This window comes from Myotis nattereri (genome assembly GCF_964212035.1).
Source record: "Myotis nattereri genome assembly, chromosome: 4".
Lineage (NCBI taxonomy): Eukaryota > Metazoa > Chordata > Mammalia > Chiroptera > Vespertilionidae > Myotis > Myotis nattereri.
The window spans coordinates 40,449,521-40,464,028 of record NC_138079.1 but is presented as its reverse complement, the minus strand read 5'-3'; positions in this window follow the sequence as shown (position 1 = coordinate 40,464,028).

The window sequence follows — 14,508 nt, the reverse complement described above, 5'->3', positions numbered from 1 at the left end:
CTTATCTTATTTCCTTTAGGCACAAGTTTTGTTGGTTGCAGTGGATGGTACTAGGTTATGTCCTCTATCTAGCTAATATAAAATCTTAACCCAGTGTGAAGAAGTCACTCTGAAAGCTGTTGTTCTATTTAAACATGACAATCAGAGTTGTGAACAATCATGTGGGGGAATGAGAGTGGGCAGAGGAAGGGGAGAGAAAGAAGCTGTGATTATTTTAGGAATTAAATGCATTTGACTTAGAGGTCTGTGTAAGAAGTCATACTACAAATACAGTGGAATAGTAGTGGGTGAAACTTAATTCCATACTGGAAATGTGGAATTATGTCTGAGCTGGGTGATGCACCCACGTTGGGAACCTCCTCAAGGAGTGTAACCCTTCTGGATTTGCTATCATATTGTTCTTTCTCTGCATGCCTTATTGTTTAAAATTCTAATGTAGCCTGCTAAAAACAATTTACAATTTGAATTAATGTTCATACTAAGTGTTGCTAAAAACAATTTACAATGCTAATTAATGTTCATACTAAATGTTGCTAAAAACAATTTACAGTGCTAATTAATGTTCACACTAATTGTTGCTAAAATAATTTACAATGCAAATAATGTTCATACTAAATGTCATTAGGGGTGGGGTTGGTGGTGTTGAGTGTGGAGTCAGTTGCTAGAGCAAAGCTTCTGGAGCTTGAGTATGCAAAGACTCACAGGAAACTGGCTAAGGTTTTGACTCTTGGGTCCCACCTCCTGAGTTCTAGCAGATCTGGGGCAGGCCCAGTATTGTGCAGGCTCACAAGTGGTTCACTGGCCACACTTTGAGAAACACTGTGTCAGAAACTCCAGACAGGCACAACATTTGTATGAAGCAAACTGGTACTTGCAGATGCATGAGCTTCCCTCCTGTCTTTCTCCTCTCTGCTTGCAGTCGGAGAGTAAAATTATATGAGCACTTGGACAATGTTACCAGAAAGTTTGCTATAGTCAGATAAATATCTCAAAGGCTTAATGAAAGATGCCTTTCTCTTTTGCTTTTGAAAAATTTTAAACCCACAGAAAGGTTGAAACAATTAGATTGATCAGCTGTTAGAGTTCCATCACATCCACTCTATCACTCACTGTGTATAGGCATGCTTCCCTTTTTCCAAACCATCTCAAAGTAGACTCCAGACTTCATGGCAATGCACCCCTAAATTTTTTAATTTGCATCTCTCATGAGTGAAGACATTCTCCTATACAACAACCACATCACCATTGTCACATCTTAAAAATAACACATTACTTCAATAACCTCATGCAACACAGGGTTGTATGAAAATTTCCCTCCTTCCATCAGGTGGCCATAATAGCTGTGCAACCACCCAGAATCCGGTCAAGATCCACACATAATATTTGGTTATTATATCTCATTATCCCCCTCCCCCCTTACCCCCAGCGCCACTGTCTGAAACTATTTTCTACTTCCTTTGGTTCTTCATGACACTAAATCTTCTTTAGGGTCCAGGTCAGTTGGTCTAAAAAATACCCCACATCCTAAATTCTTCTGGCTCTGTCCTGGAAGTCAGTTGAGGTCAAACATTTATGGCAAGGATGCCGTATCACCGATGTTGAGTACTTTTCATTTCCTGACTTCATGGGGCATATAATGAAAGGCAATCACATGAAAGTGGTTGGCACAGGTATAATGTTAGTATTCTCTACTCACAGCAGCCCTTCTTTTTATGGGGGGAGATTTCACCTTCACTCCTCCACTGCCAGTATCAGCCCGACTCTCCATGCTGGCATAGCTCATGAGTTGGCTCTGTTTTTATTTCTTGATGATAAATAAATAAAAGAGAATTATATTATCTTCTATATCCTAGTTATGCTGTATGCTTGAACTATAGACCATTTATTCTTGTTCGATATATATGCTTTTTGGAAGATGTGTAGAAAATCAGGACTTAGAAGGCCTATCATTATTCTATGAGAACTTTGAAGACCTAAATGAGGTTTAATGTCAAGTTTTCCTAAAGCATTTAGGAGTTTGAGCCATATGTGAGCTATAAATATAATCAATTGACTTTATGTTGAAAATATTTATGTTGAATCAAAGCTTGCTTTTTGTTTATTTGTGTGTGTTTGTAACCTACACCTGAGATAAAATATAAAGAGTAGATAGGCAGTGGTGGGTAGTTCTTTAAATTAGTACACTGACAATTATTTTATTTAAATGTTTTTTTTTTAAATTTCTTCCTATTTTGTTCCAAATTAGTTGATAGCATTTCTAATTGTCTATTACATGAGTGATATTTTATTTTTAATATAGCTTATTTCTATAAGTACATCTCAATTGCCTGCAGTCATGTGCTAATCTGTGCTGCCAATTAATCTAGGATGCAATATAAAATACTCTTGAAAACCTCTGACATCCCAGACTATGCCTCAGTTTAGTTGAAGGTAGCCATGGGGCAGGGCTGGGGAAAAAAAGAAACTTCCTTATATATATGCAAGCCAGAGGAATAAAGTGATGGCTAGTCACCTTAAAACCTTTCTGGAACAAGGTTGGGCTTTTAATTTGTTTTTTTAAAAATTAGTTTATTGACACCAAATGTACCTCCAATTAAAAGCATTTCTCATGAAGAACTTCTGAGAGTCACAATACCATGCAACTGAAAGACACATTAGGCCCTAACCGGTTTGGATCAGTGCATAGAGCGTCGGCCTGCAGACTAAAGGGTCCCAGGTTCGATTCTGGTCAAGGGCATGTGGATACATCCCCAGTGGGGAGTGTGCAGGAGGCAGCTAAATTGATGTTTCTCTCTCATCGATATTTCTAACTCTCTATCCCTCTCCCTTCCTCTCTGTAAAAAAATCAATAAAATATATATATATTTTTAAAAAGAAAACACTTTTCATGTAACAAAAAAAAAAGAAAGAAAGACACATTAGGTATCTCCTTTGATCCTCTCACTTTACTAATGAAGAAGTCAGGGCTGGAAAGGTATGTAACTTGTTCAAGGTCATACTGCTAGTCAAAGGCGGAACCAGAAAAACTCTTCAGAAGCCAAGATATTGTAGAAAGTACGGGAACTTAGCAAGGACATATACCCAATGAGCCAGGTCTTTTAGTTTCTCCAATTACACTCAGAGCTGGAGGCAGAGCGTCTATAAATACAGCTGGCTCTGTCTTTTGTGTATCTTTACACCAGGGATGTGGGAATGTAATACGTTTTGTCTATGGTTGTATCTCACATTGCACTGTCCAGTTTTCTTCTCAGAACTCTCCCCTCCCCCCTCCCACCCCACAAATTGACCACATTGTAGACATGATTTACCTTTTTAAATTTGCTCACGTGTGCCACTGCAGACTCCTTTATCAGGCCCAAAATAGCAGTGGTCCCACCTGAGGCAATAAAATCAAATGACCCTGTTAAGCACAGCCAGTCCTTGCTGGCCTTACAAATCACTTGCACAGCACTGTAGAGCATCGTTGGGATTTTAAGGAGAAATTCTCACTTAGAGCCACTGAAAGGAACCGTATTTCTTTCTTTCTCTTGCTTATTCCTTGGCTTGAAATTTTCTTTGTGCTTTCCTTCTGCTTTTAAACCAGAACATCAATTCAGTCCTGGCTATCAGCCCAGGAAAGATGTGCCTGAACCCATTAGGCTGAGAGGCTTTCATTGTGTCACTGCAATGGAAGATTAAATGACCTGGATGACTTCACATGAAAGAACTGGAATGAGAATTGTCATCCTCTCTGACATAGCAACTGAGACGGTAGGCATTTGTGACCCAGACAATCTTGTCTCCTGAAGGAAAAGGAGCAAAGATGTACATTCAGGCAACCAGAGCCAGAAACTCCTGCTCTTATAAGCAAAAGCTTCAAAGGAACACATTATATTTAAATAAACTAACTATAGGGGAAAACATTCTTCCTTTCAGTTCTATTGAGCTACCTAATTGACATGCAGCACTGCATATGTTTAAGGTGTCCAGCATAATGCCTTCACTTACATATATTGTGAAATGATTACCACAATAAGCTTAGATAACAGTTATCATATCAAATAGATACAAAAGGGAAATAAAAAGGTTTTTCCTTATGATGAGAAGTTTTAGTATCCACTCTCTTAGCAACTTTTAAATATACCATAGAACTATAGTCATCGTGCTGTACGTTACCTCCCCAGTACTTATTTATCTCATCTCATAGTTAGAAGTTTGTGCCTTTTGACCATCTTCATCCAATTCCCCCGCTCCCACTCCTTCCCCTGTGGATACTACTGTCTATTCTCTGTATCTATGAGTTCAGCATTTTTGTTTACCTTGGGGTTTATTTTTAGATTTCACATATAAGTGAGATCATGTGGTATTTACCTTTCTGTGACTGACTTATTTCGCTTAGCATAATGCCCTCAAAGTCGATCCAGGTTGTTGCAAAGGGCAAGGTTTCCTTCCTTCTTATGGCTGAATAGTATTCCATTGCATATATATATTCAATTTTCTTTTCTGTTGATGAACACTTAGGTTGTTTCCATGTCTTGGCTATCTATATATATAAAATCCTAATATGCAAATAGACCGAATGGTGGAACTGAACAACTGGTTGCTATGATGTGCGCTGACCACCAGAGGGCATGAGTGGAACATAGTGGGTGTCAGCTGTGGTGGGATGGTGGAGCAGGTGAGCAGGGGTGCCAGACCAAAGCAGGGCACTGGTCACTGTCATCAGGGTGAGCCTCTGGTAGTTACTGAAAAGTTTTTGCTCCTCTGTGTGAGGTCCCATCAGGCACTCACACCTGCTGCCTGCGCCGGCCCCTTTCGCACCACAGCCAGCACTGGAGCCGCTGCTCGCACCCGGTGCCAGCACCTGGCGCAGGTCCCAATCACTTGGCGCTGTCAGCAGATGTGAGCAGCAGTTGCTGGCCCCGATCGCTCCTGAGGGCTTCTCTACCTCCCCCTGCTCCTGAGAGGCAATCAGGGCAGCAGCAGAGCAGAATGGCCATCTGCTTTGAGCTGGGGGATTTTCACTCAGCTTGTCATTCCAGCGCACTCTGCCTCCTTGTTTTCCTTAGTACAGGCTGTACTCACTTTGCATTGCCACGCACAATCATAGAAAATGACTGTGCAAGCTGAAACCATGCAAAATTACCTTATCAATGAAAAAATTACAGTTTACCCTATGATATTTACAAATTTTTGTTTGTGAGATAATAGAAAATATGTATTGGTCTCTGTCCCTGGTTCCTGGCATAGAACTCCTGAAATCTTTGTGATTCATTCTCTCTCTCTCTCTCTCTCTCTCTCTCTCTCTCTCTATATATATATATATATATATATATATATATGTATATATATATATATATATTATTTTATTTTATTTCAGAGAGGAAGGCAGAAGGAGAGAGAGATAGAAACATCAATGATGAAAAAGAATTATTGATTGGCTGTCTCCTGCACTCCCCACACCGGGGATTGAGCCCACAACCCAGGTATGTGACCTTACCGGGAATCAAACCATGACCCCCTGGTTCATAAGTTGATGCTCAACCACTGAGAGACGTAGGCCGGGCCTTTGTGGTTTTCTAAGTGATAAGAACACTAGGAGCATCTCTTGTTCTAGTACTTATCTCTGACCCTGTCCCTAGCACAGGGCTCCTAAAACCTTGTGAATTCCTAAGTTATAAGAACATTAGGAGCATCTTTTGGTCTTTAAGGAGACTCCAGGTGGGCTCCTGGATGGGGGCTGATCATCAGAAAGGCCAAGCTGTGATTAGAAGCTTGGAGTTTTCAGTTCCACCCCTCATCCTCCAGAGAGGGGAGAGGAACTAGAACTGGAGCTAATAACTGATCATGCCTATGTGAGGAAGTCTGCATAAAATCCCAAGAGCACAGGGTTGGAGAGTTTCCAGGTGAATGAATTCACCTACCCCAACTCCATGGGGACAGAAGCCACTGAATTCAGCACCCCCTGCGACCTCATCCCATGTATCTCTTCATTTGAGTGTTCACCTGTATCCTTTAATAAACTGGTAAACATAAGTAAGCATTTCTCTGAGTTCTGTGAGCTATTCTAGCAAATTCATTGAACTCAAGGAGGAGGTCATTGAAAATTCCAGTCTCTATCTAGTTGGTCAGAAGCACAGGTGATAATTTAGGCTTCTAACTGGCATCTGAAGTATGTGGGCAGAAGTGGGGGTAGAGATCTCATAGGGCTGGACTGAGCCCTTAACCCCTGGGGGACCCAACATTACCTCCAGGTAGATAGTCAGAGTTGAGTTGAATTGGTGGACACCCAGCTGGTGTCACAGAGTAGTGCTTGGTGTTGGGGAAAAACCTCCACATATTTTGTGACCAGAATTGTCAGAAGTGAAGTGTTTTGTGTGAATAGTAAAGGAGACACATAGAGAAAAAAAACTCATTGTAGAAAAAAAAGCTGAATTTTTTCATTTATATTGTCCAAGCATTAAAAATGCTTGATCTTGGTAATAAATATATTACAAAATGAAAAAAATAAATTATTTAGTACACTGTAATTTAAAACATTAGGGACATCGAAGATTAAATTGCTTTATTTCATTTCTCAAAAATACTCTATTTCTCAAGAGTAATTTGAATAGTAATCATCTTTTGTTGTATAATTTATAATATGAAATAAGCAAGCGTCCTCCCAATGCCTTGGCAAAAATCATACTCTTGCTTTTTTTTTAGTTTGGATCAGCTTCTAACATTTTATCCTTTGCATTTTCAATGTCATGAAATGTCTTCAAGACTTCCTTTAATGTGAAGTTTCACCCTTTTTGTCACTACCACTTTTTAAAAATATGTCAATAGTTTGATCTGTTCTGCAGGTTGTAGGTCTAGGTCACTTTAATAGCAGCAGTGTCAACATTCCATAGTCCCTATTTCTTCTATAATTCCATCTACACTCAATTCAAATTTCACTTTCAGCATTGTTGTTATCATAGGTAGTCAGGGAGTACTAGGGAGTTTCCCTATTGGCCAGGATGGTGCAGGGGGAGGTTTTTGCACTGAGCATGCCTAGGGCTAGTGAGGTCAATGAATAGGGCCCCCAATTAGCCAAAAGTAGTAGGATAATTGGATAGAGAAAGAAAGCCCTCCGCTCCCTATCCATCTCCCTTCTTCCCTCCATCCCACTTCTGATGAAACCCTGACTGATATCGTGAGTAAATTACTACTTCTCTGATTTTTTTATTTCTTCATCTGCAAAATGGGCATTGCAATAACCTCACAGGCTTGCTGCAAGATCTATATTCCATAATTTAATGATTAAGGTAAAGCACCTAGCATAGTGACTGGCATATAGCAGTCCCTTGATAAATTAATATCCCATCTATCCCCTCTCCTTTAACTTATTAGATGATTCTCCTTCACCTGAAACTTAAGTCTGTTTTTCTGTAACATATCCACTAACCCTAATTATGCCTCAGCAACCAAAAGCAGTATTCTATGCCACTGTTTCCATCTGAATATTTGAACCCAGCCATTTTGCATTTATTTAGCTCTATGTGGGTGGGCTTAGCCATTCTTCTGATCTTGGCTGGCTTCCGGCCCATGGCTGTGGGCTGATTTAAGACTGCGTACTAGTAGCTGGATAGTATGCTGGCTGAAATGGCTGGGATAACTAGGCATCTTAGCTCTCCTCTGCTGTGTCTTATACCCCTCCTGCAGACTAACGCAGGAATGTTTTTATGGCTGGGATAGAGAATTGAGTGAACAAACCAATCATGTTAGAAGGAAAGCAGAGAGCACAAGTGCCTTTCAATTCTCTACTTGAATCACATTTGCTTACATTCTACTGATCAAAGCAAGATAGAAGGCCAAGCTCAGAGACAGGGAAGGGACTCTACAGTTAGAAAGCATCAAGCATGGATACAGGGAAGCCATTAAATGAGGCCATTACTACAACTACCCTTCCACAGTCTGCCACCATTGTTTATAATCTCTCCTACATGCAAAATATACTCAGCACCTCGAAAGTCTCTAAAAACCTTACCCAAGCATGATATTGGGCTCAAAGCCCATGATTTTGTGATCTGCATCAGATTAGACGTGGCTCTTCTTTATCTTGAGACTCATGAACAACTGGATTGTTGATAATATGAATAAATATTACCGAGTTCTCGCCTATGCAGTCAAGAACAACTACTTCATGACCCCTGCGTGGATGACAAAAATTAAAAGATGTCATCAACTGTAAGACACAGACGAATTTAAAATACAGTGAGTGTGGGAAAGTATGTCTTAGAATTGATGAAATATGGTACGTGTAAGAGTGATCAGCATGCAGAAGGCACTGAGGCCATGGGACTATTTGACATTGCCTAGATAGTGAGTGTATGTAGAGAAGAGGTGGTAAAATAGGCCTGCGCACTCCAGTATTTAGAGAATAGGAAGGTGTGGAGTATCCGCAAAGAATAGCTACGGTGTACATCTAATGAAGTAAGAGAAGAATCTAGGGAAATGGTGTCACATAGCCTAGGTCAGTGGTCAGCAAACTGCGGCTCGCGAGCCACATGTGGCTCTTTGGCCCCTTGAGTGTGGCTCTTCCACAAAGTATTGACTTCTGCACATGGGCCACAAAGTTTCAATTGCACTGTACATGCGTGCCTGCACGTGGTATTTTGTGGAAGAGCCACACTCAAGGAGCCAAAGAGCCGCATGTGGCTCATGAGCCACAGTTTGCCAACCACTGGCCCTAGGTGAAGAAATCATTTGAAGAGAAGGGAATGGCCAGCTGAGTCAGATGTTGTTGACAGATGGAATAAAATTAGGACTGAGAACTAACCCAGGCTCAAAGTAGCATCGGGTCATTGATGACTTCAGCCAGAGCTATTTCAGTGAAGTGGTAGGGACAAAAGCTTGTTAGGCCTGGGTTCAAGAAAGAATGGGAGGTCAAGAAGTGTGAAAGGTGAGTAAAGAGAACTTGTAAAAGGAGTTTTGCAGGAAAGGGGTGCTAAGTAATAGGGAAGTAGCTGGAGGGTAAGATCAGGCCAAGGGATGGCCAGTTAAGATGGAAGATACTGAAGGATGTTTGGATGGTAATGGGAATGATTCAGTGGAGAGGGAAAATCTGATAATGTGAGAGAGAGGGAATAAGTGCAAGAGTGATGTCCTTAATTAAGTGAGCAAGATAAGAGCCAGTGCACAAGTAAAGGGATTGCCCATGGGTAAAACCAAGGGCAATATCCCCATTATAACAGGCACAAAGGTTATGCATGTGTTGCTAGATGTGCTGGTAGAAGTGTTCATGTTAAAAGTTTTTTAAAATTCATTTTAGAGAGAGAGAGAGACATTGATCTTTTGCTCCACCCATTCACTCATTCATTGGCCACCCCTTGCTTGTGCCCTGACTAGAGATCAAGTCTGTATCCCTCATGCATCAAAAGGATGCTCTAACTAACTGACCTATCGAGCCAGGGCTGAGTGTTCACTTTTGATGGCTGTTTTCTGACTAGGCTCAGAATCTTCTAAGGGTGATTGGGGACTATTTTTAAAATATATTTTATTGATATTTTACAGAGAGGAAGGGAGAGGGATAGTTAGAAACATCAATGAGAGAGAAAAATCAATCAGCTGCCTCCTGCACACCCCCTACTGGGGATGTGCCTGCAACCAAGGTACATGCCCTTGACCAGAATCGAATCTGGGACCCTTCAGTCCGCAGACCAATGCTCTACCCATTGAGCCAAACCGGTTAGGGCTGGGGACTATATTTTGACAGGAACAGAAGATACTGACTAGAGCCTCTAATACATTTTCAGTAGATCTTCTTGTGTTTGCTAAATCATAGATCTTTGTTACTTATGTAAAATACTAGAGGCTTGATGTATGAAATTCGTGTGGGGGGTTAGGGGGGCTCTCAGCCCAGCCTGCGCCCTCTCACAATCCGGGACCCCTCGCTCCTAACCGCCCACCTGCTCACTCCTTACCACTTGGCTCGCTACTCCTTAGCGCTACCACGGAGGCAGGAGAGGCTCCTGCCATCGCCATTGCACTCACCAGCCATGAGCCCGGCTTCTGGCTGAGCAGTGCTCCAGCTGTGGGAGCACACTGACCACCAGGGAGCAGCTCCTGTGTTGACCATCTGTCCCCTGGTGGTCAGTGTGTGTCATAGTGACTGGTCATTCTGGTCCTTCTGCCGTTAACAGTCGCTGGGCTTTTATTATATAGACGAGAGGCCCGATGCACGAAGATTCATGTAAGAAAGGGCCTTCCTTCCCCTGGCTGCCAGCACTGCCTTCGCTCCGGCCAGAACCACCTTTCCGCCTTTGCTCTGGCCTGGAGCCACCTTTCCGCTTTCCAACGCTGCCCAGAGGCCAGGCCCCAAGCGGCTGGGGCAGTGCAGAATGCCTGTGTCATCACCAAGGCAATGAGGCAAGCATCCCAGCCCCTCTATACCTGTGTATGCAAATTAACCTGCCATCTTTATTGGGTTAATTTGCATATGCACTCCTGATTGGCTGGTAGGTGTCATGAAGGTATGGTCAATTTGCATATTTCTCTTTTATTAGTGTAGGTGTTTAAACTATAAATAACAATTCTTCTCTGTTCTAACACCCATTCCTATCATTGCTGTTTTGGTGTTTTTGGCACTGTCCAGAACTGCCATGATAAGGTTAAATGATAATGATTTCTAGCAAGCACCCTTGATTTGTTTCTGAAGTTAATGGAAATGTTTCTAGCATTCCTCCTTAGAGTGTGATGTCACTGCTGTTTTGAAAGAGAGCTACTTTTTTCAAATTAAAGAAGTATTCTATTTCTAAAGGTTTAAATTGGAAATATGTCAGATTTTTATCAAAATACTTTCTGGGTATCTATTGATCATATCATTTTTCTTATTCAAGTTACTGATATACTGTACTATCAGATTTTTTGTTCCCTAAAGGACTTACTGGACTATGTCTCAAATATTAATAAATGCCCACTGCACAGAATCTAAGAATGGCTTTTAAAAAATAAAAAAGCATGGTATTGTCCAATTGGTCATGATGTTTTTGCTGCGTGAGCTCTCTGGGAAGACCCTGGGACAAAGAAATACAACCTGGCTACATATCTATAGACACATTTTATTTCCAATTCAATTAGGAATCTGAGATTGGAATCTATCTGAAAGCATGTTATTGTTATGCAGGCTGCATCCTCTTTGCACACCTCATTCCAATCTCATTACAGAGAAAATTATGAATTAACAGCAGTGAATGAAGAGTTTAAATTCCATTTTTCCCCTTGCTGACTGTAAGGCATAAAACAACCGTAGGTCTTTTTCTATACTCAGTAAATGGTCTTTACATTTCTTATTTTGTGAGTAGCCTTACTCCTTTGAGAGAGAAAACAAAATCTAAAAACATCTTTTTACAGAAAAAAAAACTAGCATTAGAGAGAGGAAGCAAAAATCAACTTGGTATTGATCCATTGATTTTAAACAAGTATTAAACATATCAATTATATTTTCCTCTTCGCACACAATTATCAATTAAACTATACCTGCCATTCAAATGTGCTCTTCAATGAGCCATTGCACTATTATTCCTGCACTGTTTCAGTAAGTGCAATTGCATCCTGGCTCTTTTGCAGTGCTGGTTTAAAGTTAATGGTTAGAGATTGTAGCTACTGACATAAAAGCTTTCTTTTTGGAACAGGAAAGCAGGATTTAAGCTTCTTCCCCTCTCTGTCTATCTCACAGGACAGTTTAGAATGCAGGGCTGTAAGGGACCGAGAGACTGAAGCTGCCTGAGCCTTGCTGCTCTCCCGAGTTTATTGTATCACTGTGTAAAGATAGCTGCCTCACCAAACCAATCCTCTCTTTATTTCCCATGCCTGTGATGCAAGCATCCCAAGACTCTGCATAAAACATAATTAAAACAGATTTTCCTCCTAGAAGCTAGAATGTCCTTTCTGTTGCCAGTTCTTAGAACCAGAGGGAGGTTTCAGGATGCTAATCCTTCTATGAGGTGTTGTCTATCTTGTCATATGAAGCTTGAGAATGCTTAAAAGATGCACACCCAGGGCACATCATTATCATATCCAATATGAGACAGAGGAAAGGGTCAAGAATAGGTCTTAGGCATCTTCTAAGTTTTAAATGAACTCTCACATGAATTGGAAATAAAATGTGTCTATAGACATGTAAACAGGCTTTTGACATATTACATGTGGTCATTTATATTCAAGTTCAGTTGATGAATTCACAAGCCCACCATTTCCTTTCATTTTAGGCAGGCATCAAATTGAATTGAAGAGTGACAGTTGCTGCCATCATTTAATAAATATTCCAAAGCACTAAAATGTATACAAACAGTTCCTAGCACATAAGCCGGTGCTCCAGAGTAATTGCTGAATGAAAGAATGTCCTACCTTCTGAAAAGAGGAGCATCAAAGAATGGGTTTACTTGCAGAAACAATGACCTTCTTGTCATTTGAATACTAAGAAGTTCACCAATAAGGATACATATTTTTAAAATTAATTATAGTATATAAACTTATTCAGTCAATCTTTAATAATCATATTGATTGTGGATTAGATATTAAAGAGTTTTATATACTTGCAGAAAAAATTAGTTAAGGGCCTAAACCTGGGTCTGTTTTTTCCCACTATATAATGTAGTAGTATAGCAAAACATATCTTTGAGTGTGGCCATCTTCATTTTTAGACTGCTGAAAGTGTGACTTCCTCACACAAAACCTTAGCTGACTTGTTTCTTTCTCACCTTTAATAAATGTCTTAGAATTAATGAGATATTTAAAAGAAAGGGTAAGCATAAATCTTACTAATAACTAGACCAGAGGGCGCTAAGAGTTGGATCATATAAAACTCCCAGCAGTTAGTTGAGTTAGTTATAATCTAGAAACATTTTTTCTTTGCTATACTTTCCTCTACAATTTGTATTAAAGTCAGGTAATCAATAATGTTGAAAATATGTGGCTTCGGGGAAGCCAGATCAGTGAGTGCAATTATAACAGGGTCTTTGCCTCCATAGCTGTACTGATGCATGTTCAGAAACTCAACACAGTGACAATATTAAACCTCTTTTTTTCCTGCTTCATGAAGCTGATAATCTTCGTGGAAAGATTTAATATGGGAATGTTAATCTTTTGCCTTTATTTATATGTGAGCATTTTTGACAGCCAAGTAAAGCTATGCTAGAAAATTGATTTTTCTTATTTCTCTAAAGAATTGGAGCCGAAACCGGTTTGGCTCAGTGGATAGAGCGTCGGCCTGCGGACTGAAAGGTCCCAGGTTCGATTCCGGTCAAGGGCATGTACCAGGGTTGCGGGCACATCCCCAGTGGGAGATGTGCAGGAGGCAGCTGATCGATGTTTCTCTCTCATCGATGTTTCTACCTCTCTATCTCTCTCCCTTCCTCTCTGTAAAAAATCAATAAAAATATATTTAAAAAAAAAAGAATTGGAGATAATTTTCCAGCACTTGAAAGGTACTAGTATTTGCTCTTCCTGTGTCCTTAGCAACAGTACATTAGTAGATAGAATAAAAAACTCAGTCTAGAATAAATGTGCAAAAGTACACCAGGAGGACCAACTCACATCCATTAGGATGGCTCCAAAAAAAAAGAAGAAAAAAGCCTGGCCAGTGTGGCCCAGGGGTTGAGTGTCTACCCATGAACTAGAGGTCATGGCTCAAATCCTGGTCAGAGCACATGCCCGGGTTCAGGCTTAATTCCCAATGGGGGGCATGCAGGAGGCAGCTGATCGATGATTTTCTCTCATCATTGATGCTTCAGTCCCTCTTTCCCTTCCTCTCTCTAAAATTGATAAAAACACATTTTTTTAAAAAAATTACAAGTATTGGTAAAGATATGGAGAAACTGGAACCCTTGTCCCCTGTTGTTAAGAATGTAAAATTATATGACTGCTGTCAAAACAGTATAGTGATTCCTTAAAAGCTAAAAACTGAATTACCATATGATTCCACTTCTGGGTATGTATTCAAAAGAACTGAAATCAGGATCTCAATAGAATATGTGTACACCACGTTCATAGCAGCATTGTTCACAACTATTAGTAGAGGCCTGGTGCACAAATTTATACACATTGAAAGGAAATTAATTAGAAGAAATATTTTAATATCGCTATTTGCCCTTTCTCTATAATAGAAGTGTCAACCAAATTCATGATCAATAATGACAGATGGAAACACATGTGTGTCATTGGTGCCAGCATGAGCTTTATATATATAGATAAATTTGCTTACTTAGACCTGTTTTCTGAGTTAGCTAAACTTTTTCCAGCCCAGTGAAGCAGCCCAACTTCTCTTTCAGGTAATTGTCAGCAACAAGCAGGAAATATCAACATGAAGCAGATTATTAATGTAGATCATGCAGGGAGAACAGAGGACAAAATATTTAACTGTAACAGTGTTTGACTATATTCTGTGCAGTAAGAAAACCTGAAGTCATATTCAAAGTCCACCATTTCTTACTTCTTTTCAGTCGGATCAAGTTTCTAAACTTTCTAAATCTCTGTTTTCTGATTAATGAAGAGAAAATAGGATTC